Source organism: Bufo gargarizans, chromosome 6, assembly GCF_014858855.1.
Source record: "Bufo gargarizans isolate SCDJY-AF-19 chromosome 6, ASM1485885v1, whole genome shotgun sequence".
NCBI lineage: Eukaryota > Metazoa > Chordata > Amphibia > Anura > Bufonidae > Bufo > Bufo gargarizans.
In genome coordinates this window covers 313,432,919-313,448,640 of record NC_058085.1, presented here as the reverse complement: position 1 = coordinate 313,448,640, position 15,722 = coordinate 313,432,919, and positions in this window count along the sequence as shown.

The following is a 15,722-nucleotide window of genomic DNA, read 5'->3' as shown; positions in this document are numbered from 1 at the left end:
GGAGTGTTGGATTTTGAGTGATCTTTCCAAGGTTGGGTGCCATAAATACAAAATCATTTTTTGGGTTAAAATAATGTTTTGGGGCAAGGCTCTTGATTGCTCGGGCTTGGTTTTCACCTAATATTAAAAGTATAAATACATGGTTAAATCTTGTTAACAAGATCAAAAGGTATGAATATTATATATATATAAAAACACAATCTAAGACTTTAATGTAAAGAAAAGCCAGTTTGAATACAAAATAATAATAATATAATTTGCAAATATCCACATACAGACGTGGACAAAATTGTTGGTACCCTTTGGTCAATGAAAGAGAAAGTCACAATGGTCACAGAAATAACTTTAATCTGACAAAAGTAATAATAAATTAAAATTCTATAAATGTTAACCAATGAAAGTCAGGCATTGTTTTTCAACCATGCTTCAACAGAATTATGTAAAAAAATAAACTCATGAAACAGGCATGGACAAAAATGATGGTACCCCTAACTTAATATTTTGTTGCGCAACCTTTTGAGGCAATCACTGCAATCAAACGCTTCCTGTAACTGTCAATGAGACATCTGCACCTCTCAGCAGGTATTTTGGCCCACTCCTCATGAGCAAACTGCTCCAGTTGTGTCCGGTTTGAAGGGTGCCTTTTCCAGACTGCATGTTTCAGCTCCTTCCAAAGATGCTCAATAGGATTGAGGTCAGGGCTCATAGAAGGCCACTTTAGAATAGTCCAATTTTTTCCTCTTAGCCATTCTTGGGTGTTTTTAGCGGTGTGTTTTGGGTCATTGTCCTGTTGCAAGACCCATGACCTGCGACTGAGACCAAGCTTTCTGACACTGGCTAGTACATTTCTCTCTAGAATTCCTTGATAGTCTTGAGATTTCATTGTACCCTGCACAGATTCAAGACACCCTGTGCCAGACGCAGCAAAGCAGCCCCAGAACATAACAGAGCCTCCTCCATGTTTCACAGTAGGGACAGTGTTCTTTTCTTGATATGCTTCATTTTTTCGTCTGTGAACATACAGCTGATGTGCCTTGGCAAAAACTTCGATTTTTGTCTCATCTGTCCACAGGACATTCTCCCAGAAGCTTTGTGGCTTGTCAACATGTAGTTTGGCATATTCCAGTCTTGCTTTTTTATGATTCGTTTTCAACAATGGTGTCCTCCTTGGTCGTCTCCCATGTAGTCCACTTTGGCTCAAACAACGACGGATGGTGCGATCTGACACTGATGTTCCTTGAGCATGAAGTTCACCTTGAATCTCTTTAGAAGTCTTTCTAGGCTCTTTTGTTACCATTCGGATTATCCGTCTCTTAGATTTGTCATCAATTTTCCTCCTGCGGCCACGTCCAGGGAGGTTGGCTACAGTCCCATGGATCTTAAACTTATGAATAATATGTGCAACTGTACTCACAGGAACATCTAGTTGCTTGGAGATGGTCTTATAGCCTTTACCTTTAACATGCTTGTCTATAATTTTCTTTCTGATCTCTTGAGACAGCTCTTTCCTTTGCTTCCTCTGGTCCATGTCGAGTGTGGTACACACCATATCACCAAACAACACAGTGATTACCTGGAGCCATATATATAGGCCCAATGGCTGATTACAAGGTTGTAGACACCTGTGATGCTAATTAGTGGACACACCTTGAATTAACATGTCCCTTTGGTCACATTATGTTCTGTGTTTTCTAGGGGTACCATCATTTTTGTCCATGCCTGTTTCATGAGTTTATTTTTTTACATAATTCTGTTGAAGCATGGTTGAAAAACAATGTCTGACTTTCATTGGTTAACATTTATAGAATTTTAATTTATTATTACTTTTGTCAGATTAAAGTTATTTCTGTGACCATTGTGACTTTTTCTTTCATTGACCAAAGGGTACCAACAATTTTGTCCACGTCTGTATATCTTACAGGAGATTGTAAAAGATAGACATTTCTGTATGTTCTTGTAGCTTCACTGGTTCCAGTCTGATAGAACACCTTTAATAATGGTGAACCTCAGTGTCTGTAGCTAACCAGTAAAATTAATTTTGCTACGTGTCCATGCAAATATTACATCCCTAAAACTGCGCCAAAACACTGTTCTGTCCGGACACCCTGTCTCTGTGCCTACAGGTCATCTCAGTCTCGTTGTGTGTAGATTATTAAAGAATCTACCCAATTTTTTAAATGGCCACATACTGTAGGTAACTTGAAATGCTGTACACGGAATTAACTATCTTGCCGGTCAGCTTGAAGTCAAGAGGGTAGCGGCTTCCTTGCTTCAAGTCAAGGTAAGCATGCCCCCTAACCGTCCCCTCTCTTGTTAGATTGACAGCCTGCAGTGCGGCCGGGATTGCATAAGTCTCGCGCATGCGCTGCACGCTCCTTGGTTAAGCGCGATCCTGTCTCCAGCTGCCACTGGTAGCCGGGCTTCAGCGGTGCACTGCACATGTGCGAGACTTTTGTGATCCCGGCCGCACTGCAGGCTGTCAATCTAACAAGAGAGAGGAAGGTTAGGGGGCGTTCTTACCTTGACTCGAAGCAAGGAAGCCACTGCCCCCTTGACTTCAAGCTAACCGGCTTAAAACATCATTTTTTGAATCTATGGAGCTTTAGACTACTGGATCAAACATAGGATTATTAACAGACTGGGGGCTACTATGAAGTAATGCTGGCTGTTTTATACGCGTTTTTGAAGTGACGGGTTCCCTTTAAAGGGCTTTTCCAGGATCTTATGAGTGTGGGTCCGACACCTGGCACCTGTTTGAGAAGGGGCCAGTGCGTGCTCGTAGTAGCATACATTGTGTACTTGCTGTGCTTGGCATTGCAGCTCAGCCCCATTCACTTCAATGGGACTGACCTGCACCTAGGCCATTTGGTCGACAGGGACCGTGGGACGGATTAAGTGCATCATAGGCTGTCTACCCAACTTGGGCCTCCCTCAATTTTTCCCCGCTATCCTCCCTTCCGTGTGCTGCCAAATAGTTATTTTGTTCTGTATGGAGAGACTGCGGTCATCCGTGAGCGCAGGAGCTTCTTCCTAGGCCATGTGACATCACATTCATCCGTCACACGGCCTAGGCACAGCTCAGTCCCATCAAAGTGAATAGGGCTGAGATGCAATACCAAGCACAGCTGCTATGAAATGGACAGGGCTATGCTTGGTAAGCAGTGAGGAGCGCTGGCTCACAGGAGCACCATGGTTTCCACAGACAGCTGATCGGCAGGGGTGCTGGGAATTGGATGTCACATGGTTTAGGAAAAGCTGTGGAAGGCCACCGCACTACTGTGAGCACCAGTGCCTTCTCCATCCAGAGGAAAACCCTTTTAAAGAAGCACTCTCACAAAAATGTTTATTCTCTGACCTGTTAGAAAGGTATATGATGTAAACTGTAGTAAATGTAATCATCTCATCAGTGACTGTATTTGAGAGTTATAACCTCCCTTCTGATGATCAGCTGTGTCATGTGACCAGCACTCTCCAAATAACACAGCATCCAATGTGTGGACAGGAAGTCAGTTTCTCTATGTATTCCTATGGAAGCCTCAATGTCAGTCTCACAGGAATGAATAGAGAAGTAACCGACTTCCTGTCTTGTGTCAGTTGGGGATCAGAGAGTTGGTCAGAAGGGAGGTTATAACTCATAAACAGTCATCTGGAAGAAAATTACCTTCACTACAGATTACATCATGTACCTTTACAACAGGTCAGAGAATAAAAACTTTTGTTGGAATGTTTCTTTAATGAATTTTCTAAATTTGCAGCAAGGGGGGCACAGTGTGGCTTATTACATGTTAATGGGGTTTTCTGAGGTAATATAAAAAAAAGAAAGGGAAGCTGTTAGAATACTAAAAAAATCTTATACCCACCACCTGAACCCTCTTTGTTCCAGCACCACTACTCCTATTCTCCCCGCTGCTGCAGCCATAAATTCATATTTATGGCTGCAGCAATGATTTGCCCACATACAGCATATGACCACTGCTGCCATTCACTAGTCTCGGAGATACAGTATATAGCACAAGACCACTAAAGCCAATGATTACAATAGCTGCAGTGGTCATGTGTGGTATATGTGTAGTGCCCTGAAGAAATGGTACTTTGGTCTATGGACATTCGTGGACATTTGCCCCAACTGCTACTATGCAAAGCCGTCAACTCCCTACTTTATTGCACTTTGAAGGTTTAACTTGTACTTTCATTTATGCTGTTTTGTGTACTTGTACTGTTTTGCATTGTTGAACTGCATTTTAAATGTTTATTGAAATATATTCTGTTCATTTACACTCTATTTGCACTGCACTGTGGAGAGGGTTAATGCACAGCCAGCAAATACTGAGAAACTTTATGACATTCTACCTATGCAATGTTTTGAAGGGGAAAAAAACAGACACAATGTTATTTTGACTGTTGTTTATGTCTGAAGACTTATTGATGTCTGGAAAAACTACTTAGGACTCTTTCACACTTGCGTTCTTTTCTTCCGGCATAGAGTTCCGTCGTCAGGGCTCTATGCCGGAAGAATCCTGATCCGTTTTATCCTAATGCATTCTGAATAGAGAGAAATCCGTTCAGGATGCATCAGGATGTCTTCAGTTCTGGACCGGAACGTTTTTTGGCCGGAGAAAATACCGCAGCATGCTGCGCTTTTTGCTCCGGCCAAAAATCCTGAAGACTTGCCGCAAGGCCGGATCCGGAATTAATGCCCATTGAAAGGCATTGATCCGGATCCGGCCTTAAGCTAAACGTCGTTTCGGCGCATTGCTGGATCCGACGTTTAGCTTTTTCTGAATGGTTACCATGGCTGCCGGGACGCATGTTACCTTACCTAATTGCAGAGGCTCTTTACATGGTAAAGTGTAGCGGGGAGCAGTATACTTACCGTCCGTGCGGCTCCCGGGGCGCTCCAGAGTGACGTCAGGGCGCCCCACGCGCATGGATGACGAGATCACATGGCACCTCATCCATGCGCATGGGGCGCTCTGACGTCATTCTGGAGCGCCCCGGGAGCCGCTCGGACTGTAAGTATACCGCTCCCCCGCTCCCCACTACTACTATGGCAACCAGGACTTTAATAGCGTCCTGGCTGCCATAGTAACACTGAACGCATTTTGAAGACGGATCCGTCTTCAAATGCTTTCAGTTCACTTGTGTTTTTCCGGATCCGGCGTGTAATTCCGGCAAGTGGAGTACACGCTGTATCCGGACAACGCAAGTGTGAAAGAGCCCCTAGTTATTCCCATAGACTTACACTGAAAGAAGTCTAAAATTGTAACATTGTATCTGTTTAGGCTGTGCTTCTCCACTCCATGCCTCCTACTAGAAGGTTCTAGTTCAGATAAAAACTTTATATAATGTGGGGCTCCGCTCTGGTAAACTGGATAAGCGGACGCAGTATAGAGGCACCAACCAGTTTGTAAACCAAAACTTCAGTGTTTATTCATGCATAAGGCAAAAACAAAAACAAAACAACACTTTGCAGTCACACAATAGAAAGTCCACAGAACAAAAAATCACCTTGTTGGCAGTTTTATCTCCAGCGGTCCACAGCAGGCTTTAGGGGACCTGTTTCCCAGTGTGCGGCTCTCAGACCTCCAGCACGGCACAACGCCTCAGATCCCAAAACACAGAGATCCCTTCTTCTGAACCCAGCTGTCTTTTTAAAGGCAGCTAGGTGTTGCCAAACTCCCGGAACCCGAGATCCAGTCAGGTAATTGACCCCACCTGGCTGCAGATCAGCCCAGCAGCACACGCTGGGAGGAAAATACCTGTTTCCAGATACAATTCCCTTTACTGTGTCCCAATAAGGAGAGCAGTTCGAAATTCTAGTTGTTTGCAGATAGGGACCAGTGCTTGGTAGAAGAGACTCTGCCAGTGTACACATAAAGAACAGTGCTTAGTAGAAGAGACTTTGCTAGTCAGCAGATAGGGACCAGTGCTTGGTAGAAGAGTCTCTGCGGAGACTGCATAAGTAACCAGAAGACACTGAGATCGGGATGCTGAGCCACAGATCCTGGGTCACCAGCCCTGTGACCAGTGAGCCAGCCAAATGACTGAGCCACCACCCTCTGGCCAGGGTACCAGCCTTCTAAGAAAGAGGGACAGGTAGGTCAGGCTTTTCCTCAGCACAGACCCTTCTTCTGCCAGAGAGGAGGTTGGAGAAGCCAGCCCTATTCCTCACCTGTGTTGTTTTGCACTTGACAGTTTATTAGATAAAGTCCCTTTTAGGAACCCTCGGGATATTATTAGTAATAACACATCTATGGTCTATTCAGACCCTAAATTCCCTGTAGGGGTCCCTAACTGAAAATAAAAGTATTTCTTTATTAGTTATTATTTTAAAATAAATGAACCAAACAACTATAGAAAACTATTAAAATTATCAGTGTCTGATGGAGGGTACAATTGGAGTGTATGAATGTATTTGCCTTTGTCACATGTAGCCACTATGGAGTGCAGTGCCTCCCATTCATTTATATGGTGTATAGCTGCACTTACAAGCCTCTGCTAATACTTTGTTTGTGCATTCATACAATGTGATGGCAGATTGGGCGCTCCTATTAAGATCCTTTTATCGTTCGGCCTTTATATTCAGGCTGGACAACAGTGAAACAATGTTACTAGGTTTATGTGTACTTTTGAAGCTGCCACTAGTCTGCTCAATTCACTTGTCTCTAGGCTACACTCTACACTTTTGTGCTACTGACTGCTCTATTTCATCCATAGAAGTCACTGTTCGCGCTAAACCGCTCATGTGGCATGCTCAATTCCACTCCTCAATGTCTGGTGCTGTCTCTGCAGCGTACTCTTTTATTACTAGTCCCTAACATTTCCTGAAATGTTAGGGACTAGTAATAAAAGAGTACGCTGCAGAGACAGCACCAGACATTGAGGAGTGGAATTGAGCATGCCACATGAGCGGTTTAGCGCGAACAGTGACTTCTATGGATGAAATAGAGCAGTCAGTAGCACAAAAGTGTAGAGTGTAGCCTAGAGACAAGTGAATTGAGCAGACTAGTGGCAGCTTCAAAAGTACACATAAACCTAGTAACATTGTTTCACTGTTGTCCAGCCTGAATATAAAGGCCGAACGATAAAAGGATCTTAATAGGAGCGCCCAATCTGCCATCACATTGTATGAATGCACAAACAAAGTATTAGCAGAGGCTTGTAAGTGCAGCTATACCCCATATAAATGAATGGGAGGCACTGCACTCCATAGTGGCTACATGTGACAAAGGCAAATACATTCATACACTCCAATTGTACCCTCCATCAGACACTGATAATTTTAATAGTTTTCTATAGTTGTTTGGTTCATTTATTTTAAAATAATAACTAATAAAGAAATACTTTTATTTTCAGTTAGGGACCCCTACAGGGAATTTAGGGTCTGAATAGACCATAGATGTGTTTTGCACTTGAGTTCCAGTAAAGAAGCACACTGGTCTACTGCAAACCCTGACTATCTGGACTTATTTCCTATTGGGGTGAACCAGGCCTTACCATCCCCTCCGGAGAGAAGCAACATGTGGTGACACCTCAATGGTGTCTGGGAAACCCAGCAAAGGTTCAGGTGATGGTGAGTAGTGTTGAGCGAGAATATTCGAATATCAATTTTTTTTTGCGAATATAGGCACTTCCCTAATTCGCCAATATTTCGAATATAGTGCTATAAATTCGATATTTCGAATATTCGTTTTTTTTTTTATTTTTATTATTATATTTTTTTCTTTCCCACTTCCCAAAAGTAGTTCTTAGGCTGCTTTCACACTAGCGTTCGGGTGTCCGCTCGTGAGCTCCGTTTGAAGGGGCTCACGAGCGGACCCGAACGCCTCCGTCCAGCCCTGATGCAGTCTGAATGGATGCGGATCCGCTCAGACTGCATCAGTCTGGCGGCGTTCAGCCTCCGCTCCGCTCGCCTCCGCGCGGACAGGCGGACAGCTGAACGCTGCTTGCAGCGTTCGGGTGTCCGCCTGGCCGTGCGGAGGCGTGCGGATCCGTCTAGACTTACAATGTAAGTCAATGGGGACGGATCCGTTTGAAGATGCCACAATATGGCTCAATCTTCAGGCGGATCCGTCCCCCATTGACTTTACATTGAAAGTCCGGACGGATCCGTCCGAGGCTATTTTCACACTTAGTTTTTTTTTGCCATTTTAATGCAGACGGATCCGTTCTGAACGGAGCCTCCGTCTGCATTAATATGATCGGATCCGTTCAGAACGGATCCGATCGAACGCTAGTGTGAAAGTAGCCTTACCTGTCCTTAGGATTCCTGGCTGCTCCAGTCAGTGCCCGTTGCCGCTTCTGCCGACTTCCGTGCTCATGGAGCGTCCCCAACACACAGCTGTGTTTAATTCGCTATAAGATTATATTACTTTGCTTTTTTTTTATAAATAGAATAATTATAATACTTGATAATTATTATAATTATTCTATTTATAAAAAAAATAAAAAAAGTTATATAATTGCATAGCGAATTAAACACAGCTGTCTCTATAGTCAACTTTCCTATTTGATTGCTAGAATTAGCGAAGTTGCCGAATATGGAGCTAAAACGAAGATGGAGAATACTTTATCTTCGTTTTGAGGAACATGACGAATACATTCGTCATATTCGTCATCTTTGCTAATTCTAGATATCAAACCAATAGGAAAGTAGCCTTAAGTTATAATCGCAATACGCGATTATTTAAATCACATATTAATTGCGATAACTAGAATAATGACGAATATTCGATTTTGACGAATATGAGACTAATATTCTAGCGAATATTCGCAAATTTCGTCGAAATCGAATATGGCACCTCCCGCTCATCACTAATAGTGAGTCAACATTTTTTATTATTCTAATAGGATCCAAGTCTTTTAAAAATAAATAAATAGCTTGGACAATCCCATTAAGGGGGCACAGTGTGGCTTATTATATATTCAGGGGCATGGTGTGGCTTATTATATATTCAGGGGCACGGTGTGGCTTATTATATATTCAGGGGCATGGTGGGGCTTATTATATATATTCAGGGGCACGGTGTGGCTTATTATATATTCAGGGGCATGGTGTGGCTTATTATATATTCAGGGGCACGGTGTGGCTTATTATATATTCAGGGGCATGGTGGGGCTTATTATATATATTCAGGGGCACGGTGTGGCTTATTATACAGTCATGTGAAAAAATTAGGACACCCTTTGAAAGCATGTGTTTCAACAATACAGAGAGATTAAAGTAATCCAACTAAACAAAGAAAACTGAAGAAAAGTCTTTTCAAGATCTTCTGTAAATGTCATTCTACAAAAATGCCTATTCTAACTGAGGAAAAAGATAGGACACCCTCACATGTATTCCCTCTTAAATTGGCTCAGATCTCACACAGGTATATCACACCAGGTGCACATAATTAGTAGATCGTTACTCTGCATGTTGAATGAGGCTTGCCCTATTTAAACCTCAGACATTTAGTTTGGTGTGCTCCTGACTGTTGAAGTGAGAGTGAGCACCATGGTGAGAGCAAAAGAGCTGTCAGAGGACTTCAGAAAAAAGATTGTAGCAGCCTATGAGTCTGGGAAGGGATTTAAAAAGATCTCAAAAGATTTTGAAATCAGCCATTCCACTGTCCGGAAGATAGTCTACAAGTGGAGGGCTTTCAAAACAACTGCCAACATGCCCAGGACTGGTCGCCCCAGCAAGTTCACCCCAAGAGCAGACCGCAAGATGCTAAAAGAGGTCTCCAAAAACCCTAAAGTGTCATCTCGAGAACTACAGCAGGCTCTGGCTACTGTTGATGTAGAAGTACATGCCTCTACAATCAGAAAGAGACTGTACAAGTTTAACTTGCATGGGAGGTGTGCAAGGAGGAAACCTTTGCTTTCCAAGAGAAACATCGAGGCCAGACTGACATTTGCCAGAGATAAAGTTGACAAAGACCAGGACTTCTGGAATAATGTTCTTTGGACAGATGAGTCCAAAATTGAATTATTTGGACACAACAGCAGAGGACATGTTTGGCGTAAACCAAACACAGCATTCCAAGAAAAGAACCTCATACCAACTGTGAAGCATGGAGGTGGAAGTGTCATGGTTTGGGGCTGCTTTGCTGCAGCAGGACCTGGTCAGCTCACCATCATAGAATCCACGATGAATTCTACTGTGTATCAGAAGGTGCTTGAAGAACATGTGAGACCATCAGTTAGAAAATTAAAGCTGAAGCGGAACTGGACCATGCAACATGACAATGACCCAAAACATACTAGTAAATCAACCAAAGATTGGCTGAAAAAGAAGAAATGGAGAGTCCTGGAATGGCCAAGTCAAAGTCCAGATTTGAATCCCATTGAGATGCTGTGGGGTGACTTGAAAAGGGCTGTACGTGCAAGAAACCCCTCAAACATCTCACAGCTGAAAAAGTTCTGCATTGAGGAGTGGGGTAAAATTTCCTCAGACCGATGTCGAAGACTGGTAGATGGCTACAAGAACCGTCTCACTGCAGTTATTTCAGCCAAAGGAGGTAACACTCGCTATTAGGGGCAAGGGTGTCCTATCTTTTTCCTCAGTTAGAATAGGCATTTTTGTAGAATGACATTTACAGAAGATCTTGAAAAGACTTTTCTTCAGTTTTCTTTGTTTAGTTGGATTACTTTAATCTCTCTGTATTGTTGAAACGGAGATGAAATAACCTTTTATTAAAAATGTTACAAAAAACCACATGCTTTCAAAGGGTGTCCTAATTTTTTCACATGACTGTATATTCAGGGGCATGGTGTGGCTTATTATATATTCAGGGGCACGGTGTGGCTTATTATATATATTCAGGGGCATGGTGGGGCTTATTATATATATTCAGGGGCATGGTGGGGCTTATTATATATATTCAGGGGCACGGTGTGGCTTATTATATATTTGGGGCACAGTGTGTTTTTTTTATATATTCATGGTGCACAGTATGGAATGTCATATTCAGCAGGGACAAACCGCCATATACCCTACTGGCAAGATTCCTGGTAAGCTGAAGCCCAGGGAGATGCCCAAGCCTTCCGTATGGTCTCCGGCCAGCTACATAACATTCTGATGCTCCTAGTGTCAGAAGCACCAGGTACTTCTATACCGGGCCAGTGGCACAGGTGTCCTCCTGGATTAAACTGTATTGCCATCCTTTTGCTGCCTTCCCCACCATACAACTTTGTAGGCCTCAGGCTACTAGAACTGTAGCCTATGAGGCAATAGAATGGCACTGTACCATGTCTCAGGTGGCATAATGACATCTTTGCATCTGCCTGTATTGGGTCGCAGTCTTCTCAATGATGTCATTGCAACCTCATACAGGCATCTCAGACTGCAGGCTGGAAGAGGTCTCTCTTCAACCTGCTATGTTGACAGCGTTGGGAAATGGAAGCCAAGTATTAAGTATTTAATTTTTTATCTTGCCACTTCGGGAGGACATGTCTAATATTGGAAGCAATATAAGGGGCATCACTGTGGGCACTATAAAGATATGGTTAATACTGTGGGCCTTATAGTCCATTACTGGTGGCACTATTATAACTAGGGGTACCATAGGGGGCATTTTTTTACTGGGGGCACAATAGGGGATATTATTATTGCTGAAGGCACTATATGGGACAATAATATTACTGGGGCATTATTAGTGCTGCGGGCACTATAGGGGCATCACTGTAAGACACTATAAGTATATGTTTAATACTGGGGCATTTTGTCCATTACTGGGGGCACTATTATAACTGAGAGCAACCAAGCATCCTCGGCTATTTCCAGCAGTCCCACAGTGGTGAATAGAGCTTGTCTATTCACCACTATGGGACTGCCAAAAACAGCCGAGTGCGCTCGCTCACCCATTTTCAGAACTCCCTATGGAGGACACACCATGACTGCATGGTGTACTCTCCTTCACTTTGGGGGCCCTGTTTTGGAGATTGGAGCGGATCCCAGAAGTGGGCTTCGCACCTAAATGACACTGATAGCATATCCTAGCGATATGCCATCAATGTGTGATATGAGTCAACCCCTTTAATTGTCATGGGAAAAAATATTTTCGTTTTTTTTTTCTTATATTTTATCTCATTTCTTTAGTACTACCAGGGGATTTCTTGATGATTGATATAATACAGTTCAATGCTTCTGTATTTCAGTGTATTATACCTCTGAGAGGGTTAAATAGGACGACAAAGATAGAAGACCTGGGGACCTTACTTAGGCCCCGCTAGTCATGGAAACACATTGCACCCCGTGGTCATGTAATGGGGTGCTGAAGGGGTGACAGAGGGAGCCTCCTCTTTCTGTCTAACTACTTAGATGCCACGGTCCGTGTTGGCTTTGGCATCTCAGTGACTTAATGGCTAGGATCTACATAGTGCTAGTGCCATATGTCTGGGAGATGGTGCCGAGGGGTTGAAATTTATTTAGTTGCTTGGATACAAATTTACAAATTTATTTGTTTCGCCTGGAGTCTTTCAGGGGAATCTTTATTTAGAATAATCTTATAGATTGGTGGTGCCAAATCCCGGAGGTGGGGGGGCGGGGGGGGGGGAGGCACAGGGAGTTATTTTCTCTGGGGCCACAGCATAAAAGTTTAAAGTGATCTTTAAATTTTTGTTGACCACAATGCATCTTTTAAATTAAACATGTATTATCAGGTTTCACCCTTTCCAGACCAGAGGCCTGGGGCTAATGTCTGTGATTGGCAGTCATGCCAGATACTTAACCAATCAGATACCATGGCTTCTGAAAGCTCCAGAACTGGAAGCCGCGCGCTTCCCAACCTGGGCCGCCTTGTCCTGGCTGAGATCGGGGAAGGCAATCCATACTAGTAATAGGCCTGAGTCTGTACAAGGCTTCCAGGCCAATTAGTAGTATATTCCAGTGCTGGCCTGCAGGTGGCAGCACTGCATTGGAATATACTGAATACTGTAATGTATAGATATCCATTATAAAATACAAGTGTCAGTCTAATCATTGCCTGTTATACTCACCTAGGTTGACTTAAAGGGAACCTGTCACCGGGATTTTGTGTATAGAGCTGAGGACATGGGTTGCTAGATGGCTGTTAGCACATCCACAATACCCAGTCCCCATAGCTCTGTGTGCTTTTATTGTGTAAAAAAAACTATTTGATACATATGCAAATTAACCTGAGATGAGTCCTGTAAGTGAGATGAGTCAGGGACAGGTCTCATCTCAGGTTAATTTGCATATGTATCAAATCGGTTTTTCTCACACAATAAAAGCACACAGAGCTATGGGGACTGGGTATTGCGGATGTGCTAGCGGCCATCTAGCAACCCATGTCCTCAGCTCTATACGCAAAATCCCGGTGACAGGTTCCCTTTAAAGGGTTTGTCTCCCATTGGTAAGTAGCATTTATCATGTAGATAAAGTTAATACGAGCCACTTACTAATATATTGTTATCCATGTTGCTTCCTTTGCTGACTTGATTCATTTTTCCATCACATTATACACTGCGCATTTCCATGGTTACAGACCACCCTGCAATCCATCAGTGGTGGTCGCGCTTGCACAATATAGGAAAAAGCACTAGCCTATGTGCGCTCCCATTGTCCCTGCCACCAGAGAGGCTGATGCTTTTTTCTATAGTGTGCAAGCATATATAGTGTTTTCTATAGTGTGCTAATGGATTGCAAGGTGGTCTGTAACCATGGAAACGAGTAGTGTATAATGTGATGGAAAAATGAATCCAGCCAGCAAAGGAAGCAACATGGATAATAACAATACATTAGTAAGTGCCTTGTATTACCTTTCTCTACATGATAATGCCACTTACTAAAGTGAGACAACCCCTTCCTGACTTTTCTGTTTTACTCTCTGCCTTCCCAGAGCCATAATTTTTTTTATTTTTCAGTTCACATAGCCATATGAGGGCTTGTTTTGTTGTTACTTTCTAATGCCATCTTTTAATATTGCTTTTGATATAGTAGAAAGCTGGGGAAAAAAATTCAAATGGGGTGAAATTGTAAAAAAAAAAAAAAAGGCAATTCATAGTATGAAAAAATTAATTTCTCAAAAGTTTTTATTTTTTTTCCATAATTAAACACAAAAACGTTATAAATGTGGTATTGTTGTAATAGTACTAACCCACAGAATGAAAGGCACAAGTCAGTTTTACTGCATAGGGAACGCCGTATAAACGAAACCCGTGAAACTGTCCTGATTGCATTTTTTTTTCCAATTCCTCCCCATTTGGAATTTTTTGCAGGTTTCCACTTCATTGTATGCAATAGTAAATGGTGCCATTAAAAAGTACAACTTTTCCCGCAAAAAACAATCCCTAATATAGGTATGTGAGCGGAAAAATATAAAAGTTATGTCTCCAGGAAGGCAAGGAGTACAAAATGAAAATGTAAAACTCAAGGTCTTAATATGCAAATAATGTGAACCTATGGTAGTCACAGATAATTAAATGATTACTCTGATCTATTATGTAGTGGCCATAGAGTAAATGACTCTGATTGGCCGCGTTTCCCATTGACCATGGGAAGTGACTGAGGGTCACATCGTGTCTAAATCACCAATCTCCATAACCTCTTTCCCCCTTCTTAAGGTCAACGTTAACACCATAAAGAACCTGAAAATGTATGTACTGTTTAACAACTTACGCTGATACTGTTGTCCGATCCAAATTCTTCAATGGCTAGCGCTTCTCTCCGTTCCTGGTCAGTGTGCTGGCCCTGGTTGGTGGAGTCAGGAGACAGAAGCCTGCTAACTCCACCAATCATGGCTGGTCTCCTTGACCTCCTTTATCTTGTGCTGCACTATGGTATCTGGTTCTGCTGGGAAAGTATTTTGAGTTATGATATTGCTGACCCACCTACTTGTGTTGCCACGCCTTCTGTCAATTTGGACCCCCCTACAGCATGGGGCCACTTTTATTTTTTTCAGGGCCACTTAAAGCTCCCAGTGCACCCCTGCACATAAGTTACTGACTTTCCCAGTGTTAATTAGTGCTAGGATCGTCACGTTGTTATGTGCCCAGTGGGCGGCCATGAGGATGCCTTGGACGGCCCCTTGGACATCGGCCCACCAAGAAGTTAATAGCTAGTCCATTCCTGTAGGTTACAGATAGCCTCATGCTGGGGATCCCCAGGAAAGTCACCCACTGATCAGGTCATCATGCCTTTTTCTGTGGCTGTGCCCTGGAAGGTAGAGGAAGCTGGTAGAAAGGCTGAAATACATCTTGTGGAGAGATCTTTTAAGCTGACTGATCTACCAAGTATACTGGTTCGTGAAGCCGATCCTTAAAGGAGTTATTCAACCCCTTTATAAGAAGATCTGCCAGTTTATCCAGTAGGAACAGTTAAAGGGGTTATCCAACCCCATAAATACCCCCACCCCAAATGCCCAGGCCCCTCACACAGATTGTACTTACCTAGCTCCCCAGTACCCGCATCGATTCTACTGCCCGCACGGCCGCCACTGCATCTCCCCGATGGGGTGGGCAGCCAATAGCAGGCCACGATAGGAACGAGCCTCCTTAGCCTCACGGGTCACGCTACGGGGGCTCGTTCCCGTCGCAGCCTGCTATTGGCTAGACCCCTTTCCCCCTGTCACTGGATATTTTGATTCGTGTAAAGGGGAGATGTGGCAGCAGTGGCCGCGTGGGCATCAAAATCGACGCAAGTGCGGGGACCGAGGTAAGTACAATCTGTGTGAGGAACCCAGGCATTTGAGGGGGGAATTTTATGGGTTGGATAACCC